Below are 27422 nucleotides of genomic sequence, written 5' to 3'. Positions count from 1 at the left end.
GCTTCTGCTGTCCTCCTCACAAAAGCCCCATGGGCATGAGGCCACCCCAATGTGCAAAGGGGTGGCCTCCTCCTTCCCCCCTCACAAAAGGCCCATGGGCATGAGGCCACCCAATCTGCAGAGGAGTGGCCTCTCCCGTCCTGCACCTCACAAAAGATCCACAGGCATGAAGCCACCCCGGTGCACAAAGGGGTGGTCTCCCCCTTGCCCCCTCACAAAAGTATGAGGCTACCCCAATCCACAAAGGGGAGAACTCCCCCATCCCCCTCCTCACAAAAGTCCTGCAGGCATGAGGCCACCCCAATCCGCAAAGGTGTGGACTCCAGCGTCGCTCCTCTCGAATGTCCCACAGGTATGAGGCCACCGCAGTCCACAAGGGGGTGGCCTCCACTTGCTGTCTTTGCAAAAGTCCCGTGGGCCTCTGTGCCTGATTATCTTGGGGCCACCCCGGATTTGCAGAGGTGGCCTTCACTCTTCTTTTACAGAAAGTCCCCATAGAGGGGATGCATGGCTTACTCAGGCAATTTGGGGGTACACACTCCCCCAACCCTGTGGAAAACTGGGCTTGGCCAGAAGCCGGGCCGGGGTGGCTGGTGGAGGCCAGGCGGAAGGCGTGCGGGCACCCCGCGGTGTACATAATGTGCTGGGACATGTGTACATGGGACTGAGATGGCCCCTGTATCACAGCGGAGGCTGGGGTGGCCCCTGGGAGAGGAGGTTTCTATGAATCAGTTGACATCGAGGAAACTTATTTATAGATCGCCCAGGACAGAGGAAGGAGGCAAGGCCAGGGAGTGGTTCCTGGTGTTTCACTTTTGTTTCTGAATAAACCGAACTCACCACGTGGTCGGGCCCTGGGATCTGGGCTCAGGTGCTGCGCTGGGTGTGGGTCCTGCCAGCAGAGGGCAGGCTTCGGGGTGCAAGGTGCTCATTGGCGCTGCCTGTCAGGGCATCCAATCCCCCTCAGCTCTCTGACCTGTGGGGCCTGTGGGCTGCGTGCCGCGCCGGGAGGTCCAGAGTACTGGCTTCCAGCCTAGGCATTTCTCCTCTCACCCTGTTCTTCTGGGGCTCCCACCCAGGCCCCATGAGTCCTCCAGGCTGGCACTCTACCCCTGGTGGCCACAGCAGGATTCAGATGAAGAACAGCTAAGTCCAGGTGCTTTCCCAAGCAGCCTGGGAAAAACTGGGGCCTCCCAGGCACCTCTGCGCCCCCATGCTTAAACCTTCCCTTCCCCTTGAACACCACAGAACACAACCAGCACACAACACGTTGCTCCCCATTGTTCAGAAATGGGTTTCATTCTCAGCCAAGAGACAGCAGGACTGGTCGCAGCCAGAAGCACACAGCTGCCAGGACAGCACCCCCATGCTTGGGGAAGGGGCAGGAAGGTGGCTGGGGGGCTGACTGTGCACAGGCCGGGAATGGCAGGGAGGCTCGTCGGAGGTGGCACATGTTGGCGGGGGTGGCTGGGGTGACAGTGTTTGCTTGTAGTTGGGCCACAAGACTCAGAAGGACAGCACAGCCGGCGGTTCCCAGCACCAGAGATGCGCGCTTGCACGTGTGTGTGTGCCCGTGTATTTATAGACATGTATAGAGCAGGGCAGGGGCAATACCACCGAGGGGGCACAAGAGTCACCGAGGTCACGCCTGGGGTGTCAGCTCACCACCACAACAGACTAAAGTCACAGATGAAGGGGGAGGCTTGGGGGCTGGGGGCCAAGTCACAGAACAGCCACCCAGGCAGGCCTGGGAAGAGAGGTGTCCCAGGAAGAGGAGGGGTCTGGTTAGAGGCCGAAGGGGGCCCTGGGGCTCTCAGGTTGGATGGACTTGCCTGACCCGATCAGCTGGCAGCTGGAGAGAAGCAGAGAGAAAACGGGGGAGGGCAGAGAAGGGGGAGAGCTGGGAAGGCAGGTGCAGCCTGGGCTGCAGCGCTGGGGGGGAGGTGGGGAGGGAAGACGAAGCAGGGGAGGGTGTGGGCAGGGGTTCTGGATGAGAGGGGAGGGGGGACAGGGAGGGGGGATGCAGGAGCAGGAGCTGGAGCCTCTCCCTGCTCACTAGCCAGCCTCTCACACACAGGAGACAGTGCACCCCTGTGCCAGACATGTGATCGGCCCCCTCCGGCTCCCTCCTCTCTGTTCCCCTGTCTTTCAACCCCCCAGCCCAGGGTCACCCTTAGTGTCAGGAGGAGGCGGCCTCGGGCCCCACGTGACTCCACCATTTCTGATGGAGAAAGACAGGCGGAATACCACTGTTTGCCCCGGGAGGGCAGAGCTGAGAGGATGGCTGGAGGGAGCACCGGGGGCCCCCTGGGGTAGGCAGAAAGCACAGTAGTTCCCCATATGGACCCTGGGGAGGCAGGGAGGGCAGGAGGCCAGATGCTAGTGGCCACAGGCTTATAAGTCTAAGAGGGGAGCCTCAGCTGGCTGGGGGACCACAGGTCGTGTAGGTGAGGCTGGGCCCTTCCTGGTGTGGAAAAGCAGAAGAGCAAGCATCAGTGTAGGGGTGCGGGGGCAGGCAGGTCTGTGGGGCAAGTTTTACTGACCAGCTTGGGTAGAACTCAGAGAAGCCGACTTGCCCAGGTCAGCCGACACTGAGGTCCCCTGGCTGAAAAAGGAGAGGTGACACTATGGAACAACAGGCCCAGGTCCACGGGCTGCAGGCAGGCTTCGGTGCTTCACCTGGGGCACAGGGACAGCCGTGGCCCTGTGCTGGCGGGAACAGCAACAGCAGGCACGGAGGGCAAGGCGCTCTGTGGCCTGCCTGGTTGCAAGGTGGCTGCAGGCCGAGGGTGTGGCTTGGACCCTCAGGCTTTCCAAAGCCATCAGACAACCTGAGCCTTCCTGAAGGGACTCAGTTGCCACAATAAGGAGGAGGGGTCAGACCTCCTCTGCCCTGTGGTGGATCCGGTTCCAAAGCTCCCAAGGTGGCTGCCCTGCCCCAGCAGCACACTCACATAGGGGGATGGGGGCTGCACCCCCAGCATGAATTTCGAAGGCTCCCTGACGGCCTGCTCCCTGACAGCGGCACAAGCGGCCTATCAGCTCAACACCCTGCGTGACCATCTGCACTGCAGGTCCTCGAGCCTAGAGACTTCCACAGCCAGAGAACATCCACCTAGGTGGAAGGCCCGGGTAAGACAAGTCTCAGTGGCTGTCTTCAGTCGGAGGTACTTTGGGAACCTGGGGTTGGCTTGCCTGTATGAACTTAAGTGTGTGTGTGACCAATATAGGAATCAAATTCTCTCTGAGAGCCAACTTCTGACTGAAGCTTATCTATCACCCTCGCGGCAGATGCCTTCTCTCAAACCTCGGTCCCTTGGAGCTTAGGCCAGATATGTGCCCTAAGCGTCTCATCTTTTACTGCAGCGCTGCGTGGCCTCAATACCAATTGGACAATGGCTCCCATGGGCCGAGCATGGCGCTTTTGACTTCTCCATCCTTACAGACCTAAAGAGTTCTGTCACCGCAATGGAAAATGGTCAGAGATCCCTTAGGGCCAGGCTGTCTTTCTCTTGTGCTCCCGTGCCCCCCTCCAGCCCCTCCCTCCTGAAAACTTGCCACACTCTCCAAGTCTTGAGACTCCTCTCACTCTTCCCCTCTCTGGACCCTCTTCAACGTTTTCTGATCCTCTAGATTCTCAGTGTTCACCTCCTCCAGCTCCCCAATCCGGCCTCCCCTCTTTTTTTCACCTCCTAGCCACCACACCCGTTCTGGGTGGTCCTCTTCTGGGTCCCCTCAGGGAAGTGGCGGGGACTGAAGAGGAATTAGGGTCCATGGTCCTTCCTCTCTGTCTGGTCTCTCCAAGACTGAAAAGCTTCTTGGCTCTTTCACTATCAATCCCACCACCTACACCAAAGAGTTTCCTTGTCTTACCCAAGCCTGTGACCTTACTTGTCATGATTACATGTGATCCTCTCTTCCACCCTGACCTCTGACAAAAGGGAGCAGGTTTTTAGGTCTGCCCAAGACCATGCAGATCAGGTCCCTGTGACTGACACAACCATGGCCCCAGGCTCTGCAGCAGTTCCCAGCCCAGAGCTGGGGTGGGGCTACCAGACTGACACAGGCAGGGCCCCCGGGGCAGGGCTCACCAAGACCATTTTATTACCTGTCTCCTAGCTGGTCTCCAAGCGGCTGTGCACAAAAGTGTAAATTTTGCTAAGCTCAGGGAGATCACCCAGTCTGCCTCAGAAAACCCTGCTGCCTTCCTTAGCCGCCTGACGGAGGCGCTCCAGCGCCATACCAGGCTTGACCCTGACTCAAATGGAGGCTCAACAGTTCTGGCTACCCATTTTAATCTCAGTCAGCTCCTGACATTAATAGAAGCTTAAGAAGTTTGAGAGGCCTCCCCTGAAGGCGCAGATGGCAAAGCGCCGCGCTGTGAGTCTCTCCGAGGCCTCTGCAGTGCCGGTTCCATGCCGGCCGGCCAGCGAGGGTCCCACATGGCACAGCAGACCTCTCCTGCCTCGCCCGCTACTCCCTTCAGCAGTGTATTTCGTCAGTCGGCCTGATCTGTTCCCCACTCTGTCTCTGGTGAATCCTCTCACCCTCCCACATATCTGGCCTGGACCCCGGTTCTAGTGTAAATGAATAAATAAAACTTTTTTTTTTTTTTAAAGAAGGCTGAGGACTGTCCTCAAACCCCTATCCAGGATCTGCTGAATATGGCCTTGACAGTATTTAAAAACCGGAAGGAACAGTACAGGGCAGAGAGGGAACCCCGTAGTCTTCAGATGGCTGGGCTTCAAGCTCAGGCCCTGGTAGGGTCTTGAGACCGCCAGGCCATGTTCCTCCAACCACCGCAGTGCCTGCCGCCCGACAGAGGACGACAACGGGCCCCATGGCCCCCAACCGACCACCGCTGGGAGCCTGCTTCAAATGTGGTCGAGAAGGCCACTGGTCCAGACAATGCCCCAACACCTGCCAGGACCGTGCCCCATCTGCAACGTCCAGGGTCACTGGAAAAGTGACTGTCCCTCCATGCCTGGCTGCGGTGGACCAGTCCTTCCAGCCCCTGCAACTCTTGCCACCGGCGGTCTTTGGTTTGGCAGCTGAGGACTGAAGAGGCCCGGACTCATCGACCCCGATAAACTTCAAGGAGCCCAGGGTAACAGTCAAGGTAGCAGGTAAGTCCAACTCCTTTCTGGGCTCTCCTTTAATATGTTGCTGGCCTCCTCCTCTGCAGACCTTCTCTGCCACAATCTCAGCAACACACTGCACAACTCCTCACCTTCCTGGGCTCAAAAGGATACCGTGTCTCCCCGTCCAAAGCCCAACTTTCAGTTCCCACAGCCGTCTATCTGGGTCTTCCACTAACTCCTTCCTCCAAACAGCTGACGGTGGACCACAAACAGGCCATCCGGGACCTTCCCTCCCCTGAATCGGCAGAACAAATCCTTTCCTTCCTAGGTTTGGTCAGATTCTTCCGTCACTGGATCCCTAATTTTGCTTTCCCAGCCAAGCCACTGTACGACACAGCAAAAGCCTCCCTCGAAGGACTTCTCCAATCCCCCGGGGAGGTCTGCAGGGCCTTCCTTTTACTCACACATATCCTCCTTAGGGCACCTGCCCTTGGCCTTCCTGACCCAGAAAAGCCTTTCCTCCTGTGCACAGACGCACGTCGGGGTATGGCGGCAGGCGGCCTTTCCCAACCTCTGGGCCCAGCCCTGTGTCCTGTCACTTATCTCTCCAAGCAGATGGATCCCACCGTCAGGGGCTGGCAACCTTGCCTTAGAGCCCTGGTGGCGGCAGCTCTACTCACCCGGGAAACCCTCAAACTTACTCTGGGAAGACCTGTCCAAGCACATTCCTTGCACCGCCTTCAGGCCCTCCTGTCTCCCGGCCCACTCTCCACTCTCACTCCTGCCCGCTCACAGGACTTCCACGTGCTCTTTCTCGAAAACCCTCTGGCGAGTCTCACTCAGTCAACTTCTCTCAACCCAGCCCCTCTTCTGTCTCTGGCCCCCCTTCTGCCGCTCATTCATGCCCTGAAATCCTGGGCGAAATGCAAACCTCCAGACTGGGTTCGGCCGACTCCCCTTGGTCAGATGCCTACTGGACTCTACCTGTAGGCGGCAGCTCTTGTGAAGGTGTGCGAGGTCAGCGGAGGGCTGCCCAGGCCATGGTTACCCTCGATCACGTCATCGAGGCAGGAAAGCCGCCCGGAGGAACCACTGCCACGGACCAGCGCAGCGGTAGACTTGCAGGACTGTCTCAGGATTGAGAAACTGTGAGGATGCTCAAGGAATCGGCGCATAAATGACAGACAGACACACAAATGACAGACAGACACACTTCAAGAGTGAAGATCTGAATGTAATTTGCTCAAAATCATCATACACTTTTATACCTTTTCCAACAATAGATGATTTCATACAATTTAATTCTTTCTCAGCATAAAATACTTTGTAAGGCATAAGACATCTACTTTGTTATTCATGTTCATGTGATCGCTGTTCCATGACTTGGCACAGTAAACGATCTCCAGGTACTGAATCTACACAATCATTTTTGCTTATACAGAACAGCACTCTTTAAGCTAGTTTTTCTTGATTTGTTTCCCAAGACCTCAATTATCAGAAAGCATTGATATTTACCTACTGGCACCTTTTACTTTTAGTGATCACGAGCAATATATTCTCTACATAAGCATTTTGATTTTTATGGTGTTGTCTCATGTGAGAAGTATTATGATTATTATAAAACTACCATTGCCACACACTATTTTCTTTATCATGCATTTCCTGAAACTGATTGTACACATATAAAGAAAAAGCAAAGTAAGTGAAAAGTTGTATGATTATGGACAGGTTGCTAAGTTGTTGCTATTTCTGAAACAATGTCTATCTGGTTAATGGTTAAACTGCTTTGTAGGTAATTCCATCAGGCTTGTTTGCAGGTGACGCCCTTAGCAGCCTTGTTTCCATCAAAGGAGGGGTTAATTACTGGGGGCTTGTTGCCTAAATTAGGCTTATAGGCATGTGTGCCTTGTTTGATCTGAACGCCAAAGTTTATCATGATGAAGCCCCTCGGGGACTGCGCCTGTCTTAGGTCGTCAGGAGTCACAGACATGAGGCTGGCCAGTGCCTTCTTTAGTCTGCCCCCGATCTTACCCGTCATTGACTGTCCAGTCCAGCGCACAGGGGAAGGGGGTCTTACTGTAAGGGCAGGAACTGGACACAGAGCAGGTTTTCTGATCCCATGCAGACTGGGTAAAGCAGTCAGAGTCCTTAGTGGGTTTTTGCAGGTTTTTTATTTGGGGTTCACCAGGCATATGGCAGGCAGGGGTGCTGGCTGGGGGGCTGGGAGGCTGGCAGGCCTCCCAGCCCCCAGCAAGTCTTCACTCTATCTGGGCTCTCTGGCGTTCTTTCTGCTGCTTTTCCGCTTCGGCTTCTACTGCTGCTACTGCTGCTGCTGCTGGCTGGGGCTGCTGGCGTCCCCCCGTGACGCCGCCCTTAAAAAGCACAGTCTTAACTCAGCTGAATCCCATCTACCTATGCCCACATCCTATTCCAGGTGCCCGCCATCAGGCATGCATTCAGGAAAAGGATCCATCATCTATCCTGATGGCGGAAGGGCAGAAAAGCCTGACATTTTCTTTACCCTACAGTCCACCCCCTCAGGGTTTTCTGCCATACAGTCTATACATATATATACAATTTTCTAAGCAAACAAACAATGCAGCCATGGCCCACAAAAGCAAATACATCAAATATAACAAAATACAATATAACAAAATACAACAGAACACAAATAAGTCCAGGCAGGGCACCAACCTAGCGCAAAAGACAATTATTGGTACCAGCAGATGAGCCACCAAATCTGCTGCCGAAGGCACTGCTCATACGAGGGAGGGGAATCACTCACGGCATCTACTATATCACACCAGGAGCCGTCAGGCTTCCTGGCCTTCTCTGGCTGTAGTCTCGGCTACAAGGCACACACAGCATCCACCCCCAGGATGCACTAGCTCTGGGATTGGCAATTTTATTCTCTTGGGGGTAATCACCAACCCTCAGGGTTTCTGTCTGCAGTCGCTCCAACACTCGGCCTTCATAGCCACCAATGCGACTCGCAGACCCCTGCACTCAGGCCAACCCACTGCACAAGCACATGGGTCGGGATCCAAACTCTGCATTCGGCTTGGGCTCCACCCCAAGCCACGTTCCCCACCCGTCCCCCAAGGACAGGTTCCTCAGCTCCTCACCCTCACTCAAGAATGAGCAGGGCATCACCCACAGGTGATTTTACGAGACTCACAGGGCTTCAGCATAGTCAGGCTGCTTAACAGCCGCTTAGGGCTTCTCAACTTAGCATCAGTACCAGCTTTTGCTGCCTTAGTTGGCTTTTCTCCTCCACCTGGCTGCTGGGCATGCACAGGCTGCTTTTGGCCATCAAGGCCCACTGGCCACCCCCAGATTCTCAAAAAAAAAAAAAAAAAAAAACATAACCTGCCAAGGTCCTCCGCCTTCTGGCAGGATTGTCAGTCCAAGTTTATCAGTCCATGTCCATTGGCCTCTCCCTGCGTCAGCAGCGGCCTGCTGCCTCAGGGGTCATTGCCTGGTCCTTTCCGGTGTCGTTGGCTGGTCCTTTCCGGTATTGTTGCCTGGTCCTCTCGGGCATCTCCTCCATGCGAGGTCTCGTCCCACAGCTCCCGGACCGTATCCATCTTCTGTGCCGCCATGGCGCCTCCAGCGTCGTCACAGGCAAACACACAGTCTGTTCTCCTTAGTCCCTCCAGGTCTTCGGAGGGCTCCAATACCCGTCTGCATGGATCTTGCCGACTTACGCCAATTGTAAGGGCAGGAACTGGACACAGAGCAGGTTTTCTGATCCCATGCAGACCGGGTAAAGCAGTCAGAGTCCTTAGTGGGTTTTTGCAGGTTTTTTATTTGGGGTTCACCAGGCATATGGCAGGCAGGAGTGCTGGCTGGGGGGCTGGGAGGCCTGCCAGCAAGTCTTCACTCTATCTGGGCTCTCTGGCGTTCTTTCTGCTGCTTTTCCGCTTCGGCTTCTACTGCTGCTACTGCTGCTGCTGCTGGCTGGGGCTGCTGGCGTCCCCCCTTGACGCCGCCCTTAAAAAGCACAGTCTTAACTCAGCTGAATCCCATCTACCTATGCCCACACCCTACTCCAGGTGCCCGCCATCAGGCATGCATTCAGGAAAAGGATCCATCATCTATCCTGACAGCGGAAGGGCAGAAAAGCCTGACATTTTCTTTACCCTACACTTACTCACTCTGATGTGTCTGAGTGAAAGCCTCCCTCTTTCCAGTAAGTTCACTGGCGTTCAGCGGCAGAGGCTGCCGCAGTTCCCCCTCTATTTTTAAGTTTAAGCTGCATGGCGTACATGTCACGTTTTACCGTTAACCACCTCCCGAAAGGCAGAACTCAGAGCACTTACCGGGGCCCTCACCCTCAGCCACCATAAGAAAGTCACCATCTATACGGATTCAACATATGCCTTCCTTATGGCTCACAGTCCTGCTGCGATTTGGCAGGAAAGGGGGTTCCTCTCCACCCAGGGGTCCCCCATCATGAACGTTAAACTTGCCCTTAAGCTTCTAGCGACCTTGCAGCTTCCAACTGAAGTCGCCATGATCCACTATGAAGGACACCACACGGACAATTCTTATGTGACCACAGGGAATAACAAGGCTGATGCAGCAACAAGGGCTCCCACCACTCACTCTGCTGCAGATCCTGGTCCTATTCTCTCTCTATCTGTCCCCTCCATCACTCCGACTTAGGAGCCTAATGAACGCCAAATCCTGAGTCTGCTCTTCCACCCCTCCTTGAATGCAAAAGTCTGGCAGCTGTGTTCCCATCGTCAAACCGGTGCTCATGGATCACCTCAAGGGGGAATTCGCCAACCTCCTTCTTCTGAAGCTCACCAGCTGCGTGGACACTTACCCGGACAGGATTGGCAGGTTGATTTTACTCACCTCCCTACTCACAAAAAAGTAAAATATCTGCTCACAACGGTTGATACAATAACAGGTTGGGTCAAGCCCTTCCCCGCAGCTAGAGAAACGGCTCAGGGGGTAACCGAGGCCCTTCTTAACCACATTATCCCATGCGTTGGCCTCCCCACATCTGTCCTATCTGACAATGGTCCAGCTTTTATCTCAAAGATTACTCAGCAGGTCTCCGCAGCTCTGGGTATCACCTGGAAGCTTCACATTCCCCACCACCCGCAATCCTCAGGGAAGGTGGAGCGCGCCAATGAGCTAATCAAGGGTCACCTGACTAAACTCTCCTGAGAGCTCTGCGACTGCTCCAGGAACACGCAGACCGGTACTTACCCAGTCCTGCCCGAATCTCGACCTCCTCAACTGACCTTCCCCACCACTGCATCCAGGAGACCAAGTTCTGCTCAAACCGCTTCAGCCAAAGCCACTGCAGCCTCCATGGACTGGTCCGCACACAGTCATTCTCACCATGCCTATAGTGGTAACACCTCTGGGAGACCCCTCCTGGTACCATCTCTCTCGGGTCAAACGTGCGCCCGAAGACAAACAGTATGTATGTTGTAACCTGGGTCCTACTAGGATGCGCATTTCTTGTCAAAATCTCCCCTAGCTCAGTGTCCTATGTGTAGAAATTCAAAGTTAGGGAGACCTTTGTCTCAGGATACACGGAGACTACCCACTTGGTGGGTACTGCGGATGCCCACAGGCCGGATGCACAGCACCCATCACTCTCACCCTAACTCTTTCATCAATGAACAACACTATGAACACCATGTTTTCTTTCTTTTACCATCAAACCTTAGATCATTGCAAGAATACCTACAAAGAATATGGGGGGTGCCCTTGCCCGTCATGTGCAGTGCACCTTCCAGACAAAGGCCGAATGTTCTCTCCATCTGTCATAATACGGGTTTCAATACGAATCAAGTTAACTATACTATTTCAGGTCCTTGGGACCTACGCTGGGTACAGGGAGTCCAAGCCACCGGGTACACAGGCTGGCATTCCTACACAGTGGCAACATTTTCCCATCTCAAGGGACTATGTCCCGACACAAAATGCCACAGTCCAAGTCTCCCAGGACATCCTCCATTCAGAGCAAGTCCTACAAAATCAGCTAACATCATCAGAAAAGACTGAGACGCCCTCAACCTGGATTCGTAAAATACAAAACGCTATACTATTCCTACATAACTCTTTTGGATCTAATACCTTTCTTGTTTCCTCTGTGCTTCCCTTCAGAGGCCTCTACTGGCGGCAGCTCCAATTCATCTCAATACCACTATGATCAAGATTACAGACGCTGCTTGCCAGACTCTCCAACTCTCAGTCGCCCAATCACAGCTACCCCTGCTATCCATCTGCTGCCCTTGTCGGCTTTCATTCCTGCACTTCTAACATTTCGGTTAAAGGTATCTACCCCTCCTTAGAAAAAACCTCTGTGTCTTTAGCATCATCACAAAGACAGCTCCCCTCCCTGGCATAGGCCATGCTCCAAAACCGGCGGGCTCTGGACCTGTAAATGGCTAACAAGGGGGGCACCTGCCTGTTCCTCAGGGAAGAATGTTGTTATTGTATCAATGAATCAGAGATTGTAGAACAAAATGTGGAAGCCTTCATGAAACTACGCAAAGACATGGAAAGGGAAATTGGGGGCTCCAATTCCCCGCTGACATGGTTTCAAAATCCTATAGTGTCATGGCTCCTCCCACTCTTGGGGCCAATACTAATGATGACTTTACTTTTTTTTTTCTTTTTGCTCCTTGCCTCCTGAAATTCACACAGGCTCACATTCAGGAAATGTCTCCTACCACCTTTAACCAACTCCTTCTCCACCAACGTTATCGCATCCCTGCAGAAGACCCTCATAACCAGGCCTGAGCCACCCCCTTGGCTCTCTGCCAGACCAGAGAGCAGTGATGAGGGAGCAGCACCTAGAGAAGGGGTTCTCATAAACGGGCTGGCCCAGGACAAAGAGGAGCGGCGAATGTGCGTGGCGGGGCAAAGGTTGGAAGGTAGTTCCCTCACAATCCCTGGGAACCATCCTTATGTCACATCAAGAGCTGGGTGCTTGATTTGTTGCCCCAGCCCCCCAGGACTAACCCCCTTTCAGGTTTCTCTTGTGGCTGCAGATTACCAACTTGAAGGGGACCCAAGACCATGGGACCCGACCCTGGGAGAGGGTTCAGGCTCGCTTGCTCTGTACTGTACCCCACCTTTAAACACTGAGCGCCTACAAAGCCTACGCTTCCCTAGTAAACTTGAAACGTTGGCAACTGCTCTGGGAGACACTGGGAAGAATTGTTTAGTTTGGTTTTCTGCGGGTTTCTACTCCACGGAGACTTTCCAATTTTTGTCTGACTCCTCCATCTCACATTCTAATTCCTTATGACCCTGGGGCCAGAGTGCCCCCCAATCAGTGCTCTTTGGAGTGATCTGTTTACCCTCTGTGGATCAGATCCCAGCAAACTGACCTTCCCAGTTGGGAATCTTCCCCCAGTCGTCTCAACATGCGTTGCTCAGCTCACCACAGGATAAACAGGCGACTGAAGCATCAATTCTGCTTGAGTCTCCTGAGAAAAAAAAAGCCTTCTGTGTTAGTGCACGTATGCAGACATATGTGAGATTGTAACAGATTGCTCTGAAATGGGCCTGGCTGTGCCCCTGGCTGTCCCCTCACTGCCTCCTTCCATGAGCATCCACTGGTGCAGGAGCTTGAGCAGCGCTGCCTGCTGGCAGCTACTGAGTCATGGCATCCCAGAAGTTCGAGTCTGAAGACTGAGTGAAAATTCCTAAACATTTTTTCTTTAAACCAAGTTATCAGTCCATTTCTTCTGTCATTGGGAGGATGGGACGGGGGGACTACTCACAGCACCTGGTGGAGATGTTGGTGGCATGACGTCAGATGGCAAATCTAACTTGTAAAGTGGGGTGTGAGAACAGGGGCTTGCCGTTCTCGTGAGCCTCAACTCTCTTTTTCCTCTCCGCAGTTGACAGACTACCAAAGGAAAAACACCTTGGGGTCTCCTGCAGGAGTTAAGGAAAAAAAGAAGAAACATGGCAGTAGGCCAGAGACAACCACTTCCAGTGATTGTAAGTCATCTGAAGATGTAAGTCTTGCTCAGCCAGGCTGGGAGAGGGGTGCTCCAGGGGCAGCTGAGTGAGAGGTGAAGAGCATGAAAGAAGTGGGTAAGAACCCTGGGTCTGAGTGCGGCCTCTCCGTAGCTCTGCTGGGGATCTGATTTGGGGCAACACTGTTTAAGCTCTTTGTCCACCTGTGAGTCAGGGTGCTACAGCTCTACTTAAATCTAGGCAGCATCCGTGAGAGGATTGTGCATTCATCCCTTCGTGCGGGGCCTGGTGCGCAGTGAGCCTTCAGTACAGGGCGTCGCTATGGACTTCTTGCTCTGGCAATTTCCCTCATCCCCAGCCTCAAGGGGAAGCCAGTCAGTGAGGACACCCTCTCCCTTTAGGGCGGCACAGATGAACCCTGGGTGCTCGGGATTAGGTGACCTCTGAGGTGGGAGTCCGTCTTTGCCACCTGCTTGCTGGGTGATCCCAGGGAAAGTCACGTCCCTCCCGGGCCTCAGTTTCCTCACCTGGAAGATGAAGTTGTTGGGCCAGATCAGTGTCCTCCAGACTGATTTGGTAGCTTTGATCATCTCTTGGTTCATGTTGCTTTCTGCCTCAGGTGAGGTGGTGAGTGGCCGTTTAGAAAGATGGCGCAGGCCGTGGTATGATCCCTCGACCATGTCTCCAGCATCCATCGTCCAGAGCTGCTCTCTCTTTACTTCTCTGACCTTTTTGTCTTCTCTAAGCCACTTTTCTCTTCCTCCCCGCATACTCTTGCTTTTCTCTTTTCACCTCATGTAGATTCAGGACATTCTGCAGGTGCTGGTGTCCGACCTTAACCGCTCCAATGGGGTAGCGCTCCCCCCATTTGACAGGAGGAAGGTGAGGCTGTGCTGAGACCCCCTCTCTGGCTTGCCCTCTCCCAGCATGCATGCCCGAGGATTGTCTGCTTGGGGTACTTGGCCTCTGGCTGATTTTATGTTGCCATCATTAACCCTCGGTATGTCCACGTCTGCTATTTCACCTGCTTGGTTGATCGTTCTTTTCCTTCCTGCACATCTTTATCATCTTGGAGAAGATACAATACACCGTGAAGGGTGAGAGGTCATTTGGGAAGAGCTTCCAGAGCAGGGGTGTGAGATTTGGGCCTTCCAAGCCTCCAGGGTGAATGCTCAGGGGCCCATCCTACTGGGAGATCCTCAATAAACCCCCGCCCCAAACACAGGGCTTGCCCTCTGGGCATGTCCTGCAAAGACCAACAGTCCACACTGCAGTTGATTTTCCAAAGTGATGAATTCATTTTAGCTTAGGAGTAGGAAATGCAAGATTAGGAGAAAAGGGGCTTTTGTTACAGGTGCAAGGACTAAGGTGAGTTTTGTAGCAGAACTGCAAGTGCGTGAGGTTCACCAGAGATAAGTGACTGGGACATCCTCCCCCACTGTCTTTTAAAAATCAACTGGACACTTACCCATCTCCCATGGGCCCTTGGCAGCAGACACTTTGCTAGGCGGCAAGGTGGGATGTGGCAACTGAGGGAGCAGTTGGCTCTGAAGGGTCTGGAGGCTGGAGGGGGTGGCCTTTGAGACTGATGTGTAGAGGTGGGCAGTGTTCATCCCCGTGGAGAACGGGTGACGTGGGAGTCCCGGGCAGAGGGTGGGTGCAGGAGATGATCGGATTTGGAGCCCAGAGAGCGCTTGGCAAGAAGGTAAGGAGGCTGGGGTGCCCTGGGCTGGGGGATGACCTCGTCCTGATGTGGAAGGGGACACTGAGCTTTGGGTCTCCAGCTGTATTGGGTGGCGTCTCATTGTTACTTCTGTCTGTCCTGGCCCATCAGAGTATGGACCGCTCCCTCCAAACAGAGCAACACACCAAGAGCGAGCTGGCCATGAAACTCGGCCAGCTATGGGAGAAGCTGGCAGAGCTGAAGGAGCTGGTAAGGCCTGCGCTAGCTGGGAAGGGCTCGGAGGCCTCTGGGAGGGAGGTCCTTAGGCCAGGACAGAGGTAGCTCCAACTCAGGGCTGGGGGGCACTGATGACCCTGCAGTCCTGCAAGGTCTGTGACCACCTGTGCCCTAGGTTCTGACATGGAGTGGTGGGTTCCTCAGGACTGCAGGTCACCTCCCTGCTGAAGGCATGAGCCAGTAGGGGAGAGACGGAGGAGACGTGGAGACATCCTGGTTCCAGACTTGGCCCGGGTCATGCTTCACTGAACAGGGCTGAGCCTCAGCATCCTTCACTTCAGAGAGCACTAGAAAGCAGTTCTGCTGCGGTGAAGGAAGGGGCCTAGGCAGGTGGCAAAGTCCCACAGTGCCTGCCTCAGGAAGAGGGGCCCGCGCCTGTCCCCCGCATCTATGGGCATAGATCTGTGAGATGACTTGGCGGCAGGAGCCAGCAGCGGCGGTGGTCTCCACTCTGTTGCTCCACCACAAGTCTGTTGTAGCAGTTGCTCCTCAGAATTGCCCTTTTCTGCATGCTTCCTGGGTTATGGGCAGGACCAATGAGGTGCAAGTTCTGAGCTGATTGGTGCTAAGTGGTCCAGTCAGCCAAGGATGAAGATTGTCCAGGGCCTCCCTGGTGGCCTAGATGTTAAGTCTCGGCACCCATCATCACTACTGCCTGAGTTTGATCCCTGGCTGGGATCTGACCCACAGGGCACAGCAGACCTCTCCTGCCTTGCCAGCTGCTCCCCTCAGCAGTGTGTTTCAGTCAGTCTGCCTGTTCTGCTCACTCTACACCTTTGGCCAATACCCCAGTTCTTCTGCACAAAAAAGGAAAAATAGTCCAACCAGACTTGATGTTGGGACACCCTGAAGAGTGATATAAGCCAGGGTTAGAGGGAGCTGAGGGGCTCTGTTCCAACCTCCAAAGAAAGAAGGGGAAGACTCTGTTCCTGGCCTCTGAATAAAGGAGAACCAGAAGCTGAAAGAAGAAAAGCAGCACCCAGGAGCCAACCTCTGCAGGAGGAAGAGAGGATGAAGACCTCTGTCAGAGACTGGGCCTCCAGTCCGCTGTCTGACATCACCGGAAAGGAGCAAAGGCTCCGGGCCTCATGTCTGAAAGAGCTGTTTGTTGTTGGTGTTGTCCAGCAACTCATAAAGAGCTTTTAACACTTGGTGTCTCTGACACCGGCTGGGATCCCAACTGAAAAGGGTAGTCACGGGGCATGAGGATGGGATGCCAGGATAGGCCGCAGTGGCACCCACCTGCCCGGGCTCTAAGATAAGAGAGCCGCCAAAAAGCCCCAAAGCCAAAACCAAGGGCTGGAGCATTACAGTACCCATACGATAGGGGCCTACAGGCTGGAGCCGATGGAAGGATAGTGCCTGGTAGGGGACTCATCACTGTGGTTCTCAACTGTGTGCACAATTGCAAGAGACTTCAGTCTGGGAACAACCACCTTGGGGGCCTCCCCTGGTGGCGCAGCGGTTGAGTGCTGGGCTGTGAAGCTGCTGCCTCTGCTGCCTGCAGCCTCTGCAGCGCCGGTTCCCCGGCTCTATCCCTGGCCGCTGGTGAGGGTCCCACATGGCGGGACAGACCTCTCCTGCCACCCACTGTTCCCCTCAGCAATGTACTTGGGTCCTTCTGCCTGTTCTGCTTCCTGCCCTGGCTCTGGTGAATTCTCTCACCTTCCCGCGCTTCTGACTTTACCTAACGCTTATATGAATAAAAAAAAGAAAAAAGTTCTATTTGCAGAACTTCTAACCTCCTGCAACCCCCTGTGCAGAGTAAGCAGGTGCTCTCAGAGACTCCAGCTCCCTTTAGGGTGGCAGGTGCCAGCATACCAGCAGAGGACCTTACACTACTTCAAAGGAAACTGGCACCCCCTGATCACTACAGCACAATTTACAGTAGCCAGGCTGTGGAAGGGGTTGTACATAGATAATAGAATACGACTCATCAAGAAACATAAACTCATGCCATCTGGGGCAACATGGACGGAGCTAATGGAAATAAGCCCAAAGGAGAAAGACAAAAACGTCACTTAGATATGGATATAGAGAAATTAAACAAAGGGCTAGATTAAACTATCCCTTGAGTCTCCCAGGTGGTGCCTGACTACTGGCTGGGGCTGCAGACCAGCCTAGACTTCTTGGCCTGGCAGCACTGGATGGTGGACTGACCCTCTCTAGTTTGACATCAAACTCATTTGATGACAAAGTCTGACTCCTGCTGACTGAGTGCCCCATTGTCTTGTTTCACCTACACCACCACTGGGTCCCCAGCCTCTGCTGTTTACTGGGTCTGAGATGGATCTTGTAGTTGATGCTGCATGTAATTTTTTATTTCTTTGTTTTTAGATGCATTTTTAATTTATTTATGCATACGAGAACTGGGGTACAGGCCAGAGGTGCAGAGGGTGAGAGGATTCACCAGACACAGAGTAGGGAGCAGAATAGGCCAATCCACTGAAATCACCTGCTGAGGGGAGTGGTGGGTGAGACAGGAGAGGTCTGCTGCCCCATGTGGGTTGCTCCCTGGTCAGGAATCAAACTCAGGTCTAAGAAGTGATAGCACTCAGACTTAAACCTTATGCCCCCACGGAGGCCCTGGTTTTTTTTTTTTTTTTAACATCTTTTGATATTATTTAAAATAATAGAAGCACTCCTACTGCTCTACTTTCATAATAAACACGCTCCAGCCCTTGGCTCAGGTCAGGTTTACACGTGTCTTTGTCACCTTTGCTCAGTGTCCATCTCTCATGACAGTGCAAGCTCCATGTCTCCAGAGTCCTCTCTCTGCTGCCATTGTGTCTGCAGGGGAGGCAGCTTGGGGAGGCAGGAGCCAGCCAGGGAGAGGGATGCTGGCAAGTGAAGAGGAGGCAAAGGCAGAGAACACTAGGGAGATGCTCCCTGGTTCACTGAGAAAAGCATTTCTCAAAGTGTGGTTGTGGAATCCTTGAAGTCACCCAGAGCCTGTCACAGGAGCCACGAGGTCAAAACTATTTTCTAAACGTCACTTAGACACCATTGGCTTTTTCACTACTTCGCCATCTGCTGAGGTAAAACTTACTAAAAATGGAGCTTAAATTACTAACTGCAGTTATTCTTCACAACTACTTACCTCAGAAACACAATTCAAAGGCAGTGTCATTTCAAAGTGTCTTGGTTGAAGCATTAAAAATTATCTTCATTATTCTGTCATCCTCAAATCCACATTTTACAGCACCTGATGCGATGACACGCAAGTGCACACACAACACTCCTGTTGCGTCCCCAACTACCATGTGCCAAGAAAAATATTTGCATGAGATGAATTAGACAGTTTTTCTCCTTTTGTAGGTAATTCCATCTGCACATGAAGGAATGAATGACAAAATCTGTGGCTATTTGATTCGGTTAATTAGACAGACATTGTCCTTAAAATGAGTGTGTGCTCCTTTGAGAAAATCAACTGACAATTGCTAACTGAGAGTAACTTCTCCTTGACCAAATATAAGTGCTCAGAAAAAACCAGAATCATGGAAAATTGTGTCCTATCACTAACTTGACAATTTCCAGTACTACTTTTACTTTTTGGATTTGTGGTGAAAAATAAAATGAATTTTTTAAAATAATTTGATTCCAGTGTAATGAACATTGAAGAGCTTTATAATTTGTGGAACAATATATTACTTTACAAAAATCACACATTAAAACTAACTGCAGTTAGTTTTATGCAAGAGAGAACTAAGGAAATGTAACAGAATAAGAAATATTTAATGATATTGTTTCAGGTTTCACTTTGCAAATAACCTGGGAGAAAATACCAGCTGTATAGATTTAATTTAGTATCAAAGTGAAATATTCACAATAATGTGAAAACACTACTCCAACATATTTGTGTGAGGCTGTAGACATTTTTTCATAGACTTCAACCAGAACCACAGCTAAATGCAGAAGGAAACTTGAAAATCCTACTGTCTTCTAATGAGACAGACAAGAAAAAACAATGAGACAGACAAGAAAGACAACTGCAAACATAAACCACGTGAAAGATCCACTCTTCCCATTGCCCTGATTAAAAGAAGTTATTTAACAGGCATTGGTTATTGATTATCTATTAAGACATTGATTATTACTATAATTCTAAATGAAACAACTACATGATCAAACTCGCTTTATTCCCAGTGTGGTAAGTATGGGGAGCGATACCTCCTAAACAAGATTATGCTTGGCGTCCTCCCTAATTTGTCAGACTGGACACGGATCCGGAAGGAAAATACTGAGAATCACAGACCCAGTGCTTGGGGCACAGAGACAGGGTGGGGAAGCTTTGGGTGAGGAGAGGAGGGGCCAGAGCAAAGCCCCAGGGCCCCAGTCTGGTTCTCATAATTCCAGGCCCCAGGGCTGTGTCTAGGGCAGGAAGGTTACTGTTGGGGATACCCCACTGCCCCCTTAGCCTCCCTTCTGTCTCCACCACCTTTGCTGGGCCCTGGACACTTGTGACTCCTCCCCAGTTCTCAGTCCCCAGTGCCTGGAGGTTCCCAGAGAACCAGTCAGCATCACTACCTGCCCAGTTAAGTCTCCACCCACCAGCCTAGGGTCAGAAGCTCCCCAGACCCCAGCAGTGCTGGTCTTGGGGCCCCCAACCCTCCTCCTGCTGCTTCTCTCCAGGGCTCTGGCCCAGACAGACACCTGGGCTGGTGAGTGCAGGGTGGAGGGAAAAGGCTTCTGCAGAGGAAGCTGCTGCCTTAGGGCCCTCTGTCACCCCTGTGGCCCCCTCAGTCCTGGTCCCTTTCTGTCCCCCCACCCTGCCTCCTCCTTTTGTCCCCTGAGTCTTGCCCCCTCTGGACCCACTGCCCATGTTCAGTCTCTGGAGCTCCCTCCCTCCTGGACACTTTCTCCCCTGCCCCATCTCCCTGGGACTCAGGACCTGCCCTGGGAGGAGGGTCCGCCCGGCTTTCACCCCTCCCCGCCCCCAGGCTCCCCTTCTCTGAGGGTGTTAGAAATGGTGATGTCCCGCCCGGCCTCGGGGAGCCCCGGTGCATCGCGGGGGCTACGTGGACAACACGCAGTTCGGGGTTCGACAGCGACTCCCCGGGCCAGAGCGCGGAGCCGCGGGCCCCTGGGCGGGCGGGCGGGGCGGGAGGTCGGGCGAGGAGACGCGGCTCCGCAGACACTCGGCGCGGAGGCTCCAAGCGCTCCTGGAGGCCCCGCGCGGCCGCCGCAGCCAGAGCCGGGCCGGGGAGCAGCGTGGGCCCGCCCCACCCCCCGCCCCGAGTCTCGGGGCCCCGTGACCCCTGAGGCCGTGGCCCCTGCCAGGCCCCTTGACCAGGGAAGAGTCCGCGGGACTTTCCCCCTTTAGGTTTTATTTAAGTTTGGGATTATTCAGGGCGGGAGATCAGGTGCGGGCGGGAGACCACGGGGTGACTGAAGGGCGGGCTCAGGGTCTCCCACGATCCAGAGGACACTGGGCTGCGCCGCGGGGCCCGACGGCGCCTCCCCCGCGGGCACGACCAGCTCCCCACGACGGCGCCGGGGACGCGCCCTGGGCGGGGACCTGCGCGCCTGGACCCGGCGGGCCCGCGGCTCAGCTCCCCGGCGCGAGGGGGAGGGGGAAGGTCGGGCAGAGCAGGACGGGAGCAGCCTGGGGGCGGGTGCGTGGTGGGGCCCCCAGACTCCTGGGGATGGGGAAGGAGGCGCCGCAGCTCAGAGGTGAGAGGGCTGCGGGGCCTTTGATCTCCCTGAGGCGCGCACCCCGCAGGGAAATGGGATCATGGTGAGGAAGCGCCCCCTTCTGGCCGGAGAGGGAGCTGTCGGCCACGTTTTCCAGCTCTGGGATGGAGACTGGCCTGGAGGCTCCTGCTTTTTCTGAAGGACAGTTAAGGAATCCAGTTCCTCCTGAGAAAGAGGGGAGACCACCCCTGAAATCACCCTTCACTGGATCCTTCTGACCAGCAGCCATCGTAGGAGCAATGAGTTTCTCTCTCGAGATCTTGTTTTTGGTCAGAGAGCATTTTTGGAGATCTTACTCCTGCCTGTCTGTGTCATCACCCTCCACCCAGGTCAGCAACAAAATGCTCAGAGACCTGCATCCCTCCCTGGGCTCTCACCTACTACCCCAGACTCCCAGACCAGGCTGGTTTCTGGGGTTTGTGCCCCTCCCTCCATCTACACTGTTCTCTCCACTGGAGGATGGTCACATGAGGCTGCTTCAGTGTCCATGGAGGAAACAAAAAGCATTAAAATTCCATTTCTTCCTACTCAGGCCCCCCAATCGCCATATGTGACCCATCACCCCATCTCTGAGCATGAGGTCACCCTGAGGTGCTGGGCCTTGGGCTTCTACCCTGATGACATCACCCTGACCTGGCAGCAAGCTGGGGAGGACCTGACCCAGGACACAGAGCTGGTGAACACCAGGCGGGGGGCAGTGGGGACTGGAAACTTCCAGAAGTGGGCAGCTGTGGAGGTGCCTTCTGGAGAGGAGCAGAGATACACATGCCATGTGCAGCATGAGGGGTTGATAGCACCCCTAGTCCTGAGATGGGATAAGGAGGGAAATGTGGGCACAGAGGCTGACTCGGGGCCATCAGAAGCCCTTCTGGAGACCTTCAGAGAGTCAGACCGAGGCCTCAGGCTCAGGGTCTGACCTTCCCTTCCCTTCCAGTGCCGCCTCCTCAGTTCTCCATCCTTGCCGTGGTCCTCATTTCCAGCTCGGTTTTCTTTAGAGGTGCTCATTGGACACAAGGTGGCTTCATGTGTGAGGGGGTAGAAGAAGTGCTCAGGTAGGGAAGGGAGTGGGGGATCTTGTCCACTGGGGGCTTTCATGTCCCAGGGAGAACTTGCCCTGCCTGGTTAATGGGAAGTACCATCCACACACACGGGTGTTGCCCAGAGGGCATTTGGTCCAGTCCCCCTTCATCTCCTTTCCTCATTTTTCCCAGTCCTGACCTGGGTCTTTAGTCCCAGTTCTGGAAACTTCCCTGTTCTGCAGGATTAGAAGATTCCTTTAGGACTTCTGACCTGACTACTCCCTGGTCTCACCTGATGCTTCTTCCCACAGGAGGACAAGGAGGAAGCTACACTCAGGCTGCAAGTAAGTGTGGTCAAGGCTTGGATCCCTGAGCCCTGGGAATGGTGTAGATGGAGCCCATGAGAGAGTCACTCTCATCAGTTTCTCCTGTGGTCTCACCTCTCACCAAGTTTTGTTGTGTTCTCCCCCAGGCAGCCACAGTCCCTGTGCTCTGAAGTGTATCTCCGCCCCTATAGGTGAGACCCTGGAGAATTGCAGTGGGGGTGGGGATTGAGGCAGAGAGGCTGGGACTATGCAATGGGGATGCTTTCAGGAGGACATCTTGGATGCAGTGGACCATTGATAATGTTAACACTCGGGTAATGAGTGAGCTGTCAGGGGTGAAGATGCCACCACATCCTAGCAGGGGCCAGGACAGGCGGAGGGGTCCTGCCCAGCTCCTTACACCTCAAGCCAACCATAAACCTCCTTCTCTTCTGCAGGTCCAATGCTTTTTCAGTCCCACTCAGAAGCTCCTTCTCCATGGAACTGTATTTATTGGGGTGTTGTTCTGACACTCTTTACACTGTGTGAAATTTGAATTACTTTATTCTGGGGCTTGATGTTAATTGACTTCCCATCATTTTATATTGTGTACCCTGTCATTCTTGTTACACACACACACACACGCACACACACACACACACACACACGCGCACATTCCCCTCTCCTTGGGAACCAGACCCTCACTCAGCACTGGGGTTACTCTGACCCTCTGTCTCTGGTCCCCTCAGAGCCTCCCTCTCTGCAGTGTCTCTACTCAGCAGTGCCTGGGCAGCCCCAGGAGTCCCTGCACCTCCTGCCTCTGCCCTTGTGGGCAACCAGCCCCTCACCCTGCATGGCAGTGAGGAGGCAAAGGCCAAGTCCTGAGGTCAGTGACCAATAGAGGAGACAATTTACCTTTTTCTTTTCTTTTCCCCCTCATTGTATTATTCAGTTGAGGTTAGCATTGGTTTACACACTGTATGTGTTCAGAGGCAAGGGTCACATCTCTTCAGATGTTTGTTACCACATCACACCCACACTAAGGGCACCCATAGTCTTCACTACAGTCCATCGGGCCCTCTTCCTACTTTGTTTCCTACTCTTACCTCCAGCCATAGCTTCAATTCTACAGTCATAGATATAGAATATGTTTTGGTTTAGTTTCATCTGTCCCAACTTTGTTTCTTTATATTCCAAATATGAATGAAATCATCTGTATATAACTTTTTCCTTCAAATTTATTTCACTTAGCATAATCCCATCTATATCTATCATGTTGATGCAAATTCAATATTTCATCTTTTTCACAGCTGAGTAGTATTTCATAGTGTGTATAGCTTGTGTTCTTTATCCCCTCATCTGCCGTTGGGCACTTAGATTGTCTCCATAGCTTGGTTATAGTAGACAGTGCCGCAGTGACTGTAGGAGGTGCATATTCCTTGGAATTAGTGTTTTAATTTCTTTGGATAAATACCATGGAATGGGATCCTTGACCATATGACAGGTCTATTTTGAGGAACCTTCATTTTTTTTTTCCCCATAGGGGCAGGACCAATGTGCTATCCATAGAAAACAGAGGTACCAAGTTACCGCCCCGCCTAAGGAAAGGTGGGGCTGAGCAGGGATGAGAAGCTAAGGAAGAGGAGGAAGACATGGAGCAAGATGGGGAAAGGAGACTGAGGAGGTGCATGGAGCAGAGAGACATGTGAAGAAGAAACCACGCCTTGCTTCTCACTTGGACTTGTGCCATGGAGTTGGGGACATGGAAAGAGACATGTGAAAGGGATTAAAAACATGGGTGAGAGACTCATGGGGAGGCTGACAATGACCGCTGTTATCTTGTCATGGATTTAGATTTTGTTCTTTTCCTTCCAGACTTGCCTGGCCCCTCCTGACCCTTTCCCATGGGTCTCTACCAGTAGGTGCCTTAGCCTTGTGGCAGGCGTTCGGGCCCCAGTGGGCCTGCTTTGGGCCCAGCCTGTTTGGCTGGGCATTGACCCATGAGGGGACGGGTAACTTTGGGTGCTTCACTTGGGAACTATACTAACTATATTCTTTCTCTTCTTCTCTCTCTATTGCACACTGATTCTCTATTTTATAGTAATTGTATTAAAGTTCTTTTCTATTGAAGGTCTTACACTTTAGTGTATGTTTTGTCTTTATGCAGCTGATGGCAGATCCCATGTAGAGTGTGCAGTTTTGAAGGTCCAGGGAACCCCTCATTCTGCCCACTGACAGGACAAGACATCATTCCCACCCACCATGTGCCAGAGTTCCTTTTTCTCCACACCTTTCAATGGGTCATTCTCACAGATGTGAGGTGGGAACTCACTGTGGTTTTATTTATTTTTTAAAGATTTATTTATTTATTTATACAAGCACTGGGTACAGTAAGAAGCGCAGGAGGGTGAGAGAATTCACCAAAGCCAGAGCAGGGAACAGAATAGGCAGGCTGACGAAGAAATACACTGCTGAGGGGAGCAGCAGGAGGGGCAGGTGAGGTCTGTTGCACCATGTGGGACCCTCGCCTGCGGCCGGGGATCAAACTGGCTTGCAGAGGCTGCTGGCAGCTTCGCAGCCCAGTGCTCAACCGCTGCGCCACCAGGGGAGACCTTCATTGTGGTTTGAATTGGCATTTTTCTGACAGCACATGATGATAAACTTGTATCCATATATCTAATGGCCACATGTGTATCTTTTTTAGAAAAGTACCTATTTAGCTCCTCTCCTCTGTTTTGAGGTGTTTTCTTGTTTTGGAGTTCTTTGTAGATCTTGGATATTAAATCCTTATTGGATTGATGATGTACAAATAGTTTCTCTAATTTGATATTGTCTTTTCATTTTAATGATAGTTTCCTTCACTATGTAGCTTTTTAGTCTGATGTGATTCCACTGGTTCCTTTTTGCTTTTGAATCCTTGGAGCACAGAAGACACTATGGGCAGTGAAAATCCTCTGTATGATATTCTCATGATGGACACAGGTCATTACACGTGTCCAACACCCCAAGAATGGACAATACCAGAGTAAACCCAAAGGGAAACCATGACTTTGCAACTATGACGAGCAAGTCCATTACTTGTAACCCACATTTCAGTCTGGTCTTAACACATGATTTGGTCATGATGTGTGAAGAGTTTTATAAGTTGAGGAATGAAGTGTAATTTACTTTAGAAAACATATTTCATGCTCATACAAGGACATTTAAATAACACTCAAGGATACGCATAAGTCATTCCCCTCCACCCCCAACACCCCAATCAGCCAGTATCTGCTCAAAACCTAGCAATTTATCTTTTCTCTTCCAAATATATGTATCTCCATGCTCCTGTCTGGGCAACAGTGTTCGTTTTCCCATCAGTAAAGGAGTTCAGGTCACAGAGTTGGGGGGAAACATTTGCAAATCACGAATCTGACAAAGGACTGTATCTACAAATAATGCCGAAAACTCAATGATCAGAAAGAAATAACCCAATTTTAATAAGGACAAAAATAGTGTAATAAATGAATGGCACCTCATCTGTAAAAAATGTACAAAACTTCTATACAAACGGCAACTGTATTCATAGAAAAGTGAAAATATGAACAAATGCTCACTATCACAGTTAAGAACAGTGACACCATCACACCTAGGAGAGACTGAAAATGCAAACTCTGCACAATACCAGGTGCTGTCCAGGGTGTGAACAACAGAAGCCTCATTACATTCATTTTTTAAAATTGTTTTATTTATATAAGAGCTGGGGTACAGGCCCAAGTCGCGGGAGAGTGAAAGGGTTCACCAGAGACCTGATTCACCAGATCTGATGAATCAGGATTCACCAGAGTGGGGAGCAGAACAGACAGACGAACTGAAAGCACTGCTGAGGGAAGCAGCGGACGAGAGAGGAGATGTCTGCCCTGCCAAGTGGGAGTCTTCCTGGCTGGCCAGGAATCGAACCTGCACTGTGAGGCTGCGGACAGCTTCACAGCACTACGTTCAACCCACTGTGCCACCGTGGAGGGCCCTCATCACATTCATTTTAAAAGATGCTTTAGGGGCTGAGAGACACATCAGAGCCCTGGGAACTATTGTTGCCTGGTTGAGAACAAAACGGAACCTGGTAAGAGATGACACCACAGGAGGGACTGATGAGGGTGACTCCCCCATGGAGTCCATTTACACTGTCCCCAGGGGCTCAGGGTCAAACCACTGATCTACACTTACCTAGAGCCTGAGTGTAGCTTCCTCCTTGTCTCCCTGTGGGTAGAAAAATCATGTGAGACCAGGGAGCAGTCAGGTCAGAAGCCTAAAGGAATCTTCTAATCCTGCACCACAGGGAAGTTTCCAGAACTGGGACTAAAGACCCAGGTCAGGACTGGGGAAAAAGAAGAAAGGAGGTGAGGGGGGACTGGAGCAAATGCCCTCTGGGCAACACATGTGTGTGGATGGCACTTCCCAATAAACAGGCAGGGCAAGTTCTGCCTGGGACATGGAAGCCCCCAGTGGACAAGATCCCTCACTCCTTTCCCTACCTGAGTGCTTCCTCCTCCACATCACAGCTGCAGCCACCGCAGCTCCAGGGAGCACAGCTCCAAGGAGAACCAGGCCAGCAATGATGCCCGCGGTGGGGATGGAGGACTGAGGAAGGGGCACTGGAAGGGAAGGGAAGATCATACCCTGAGCCCCAGACCTTATCCTGACTCTCTGAAGGTCTCCAGAAGGGCTCCTGATGGCCCTGAGAACAGCCTCAGTGCCCACATCCTCCTCCTTACCCCATCTCAGGACTTGGGGCTCCAGCAGTCCCTCATGCTGCACATGGCACGTGTATCTCTGCTCCTCTCCAGAAGGCACCACCAGAGCCGCCCACTTCTGGAAGGTTCCATCTCCTCCAGGCCTGGTCTCCACCAGCTCCATCTCCTGGGTCAGGTCCTCCCCATCTCGCTGCCAGGTCAGGGTGATGTCCGCAGGGTAGAAGCCCAGGGCCCAGCACCTCAGGGTGACCTCATGCTCAGAGGTGGGGTGGTGGGTCACATGTGTCCTTGGAGGATCTGAGGTGGTAAATCAGAAAATTCACTTTGTGTTTCCTGCATGGACACTGAAGAATCCTCATGAGAGCATCCTCACAATGGACAAGACAACTGGTGTGGCAGGAAGAAGCAGAAACTGTAAAAAACAGGCTAATCTGGGGAATCTGTGTGATTCTCCTATTCCTAAGAAAGTTCTGGAATGAGGAGGAAAGCCCAGGGTAGGATGAAGCAGAGGGAGTGGAACACAGACTTTTTATTCCTGACCTGGGTGGAAGGTGAATGACACAGAAAAGCAGGAATCACATAACTGAAAATGTTCTCAGACCAGAAACAAGACTGAGAGAGAAACTCGTGGTTCTCAAACAGGCCCCTGGTCAAAAGGACCTGGTGAT

General features: G+C 52.6%; 1 pseudogene across 1 annotated transcript in view; it reads right to left on the bottom strand.

The window, feature by feature from the left end:
* The window catches only part of LOC311188282 (class I histocompatibility antigen, Gogo-C*0101/C*0102 alpha chain-like), a 121697-nt pseudogene that overhangs the window by 80564 nt on the left and 13711 nt on the right, over window positions 1–27422 (bottom strand). Inside the window, exon 5 of the transcript in view lies at window positions 26762–27051. The product of the transcript in view is annotated as a class I histocompatibility antigen, Gogo-C*0101/C*0102 alpha chain-like (transcript). The remainder of the gene's footprint in view (window positions 1–26761; window positions 27052–27422) is intronic.

This window comes from Talpa europaea, assembly GCF_964194135.1.
Source record: "Talpa europaea genome assembly, chromosome: 2".
Lineage (NCBI taxonomy): Eukaryota > Metazoa > Chordata > Mammalia > Eulipotyphla > Talpidae > Talpa > Talpa europaea.
Note: the sequence above shows the minus strand (reverse complement) of the source record. Positions and strands in the feature narration are given on the sequence as shown.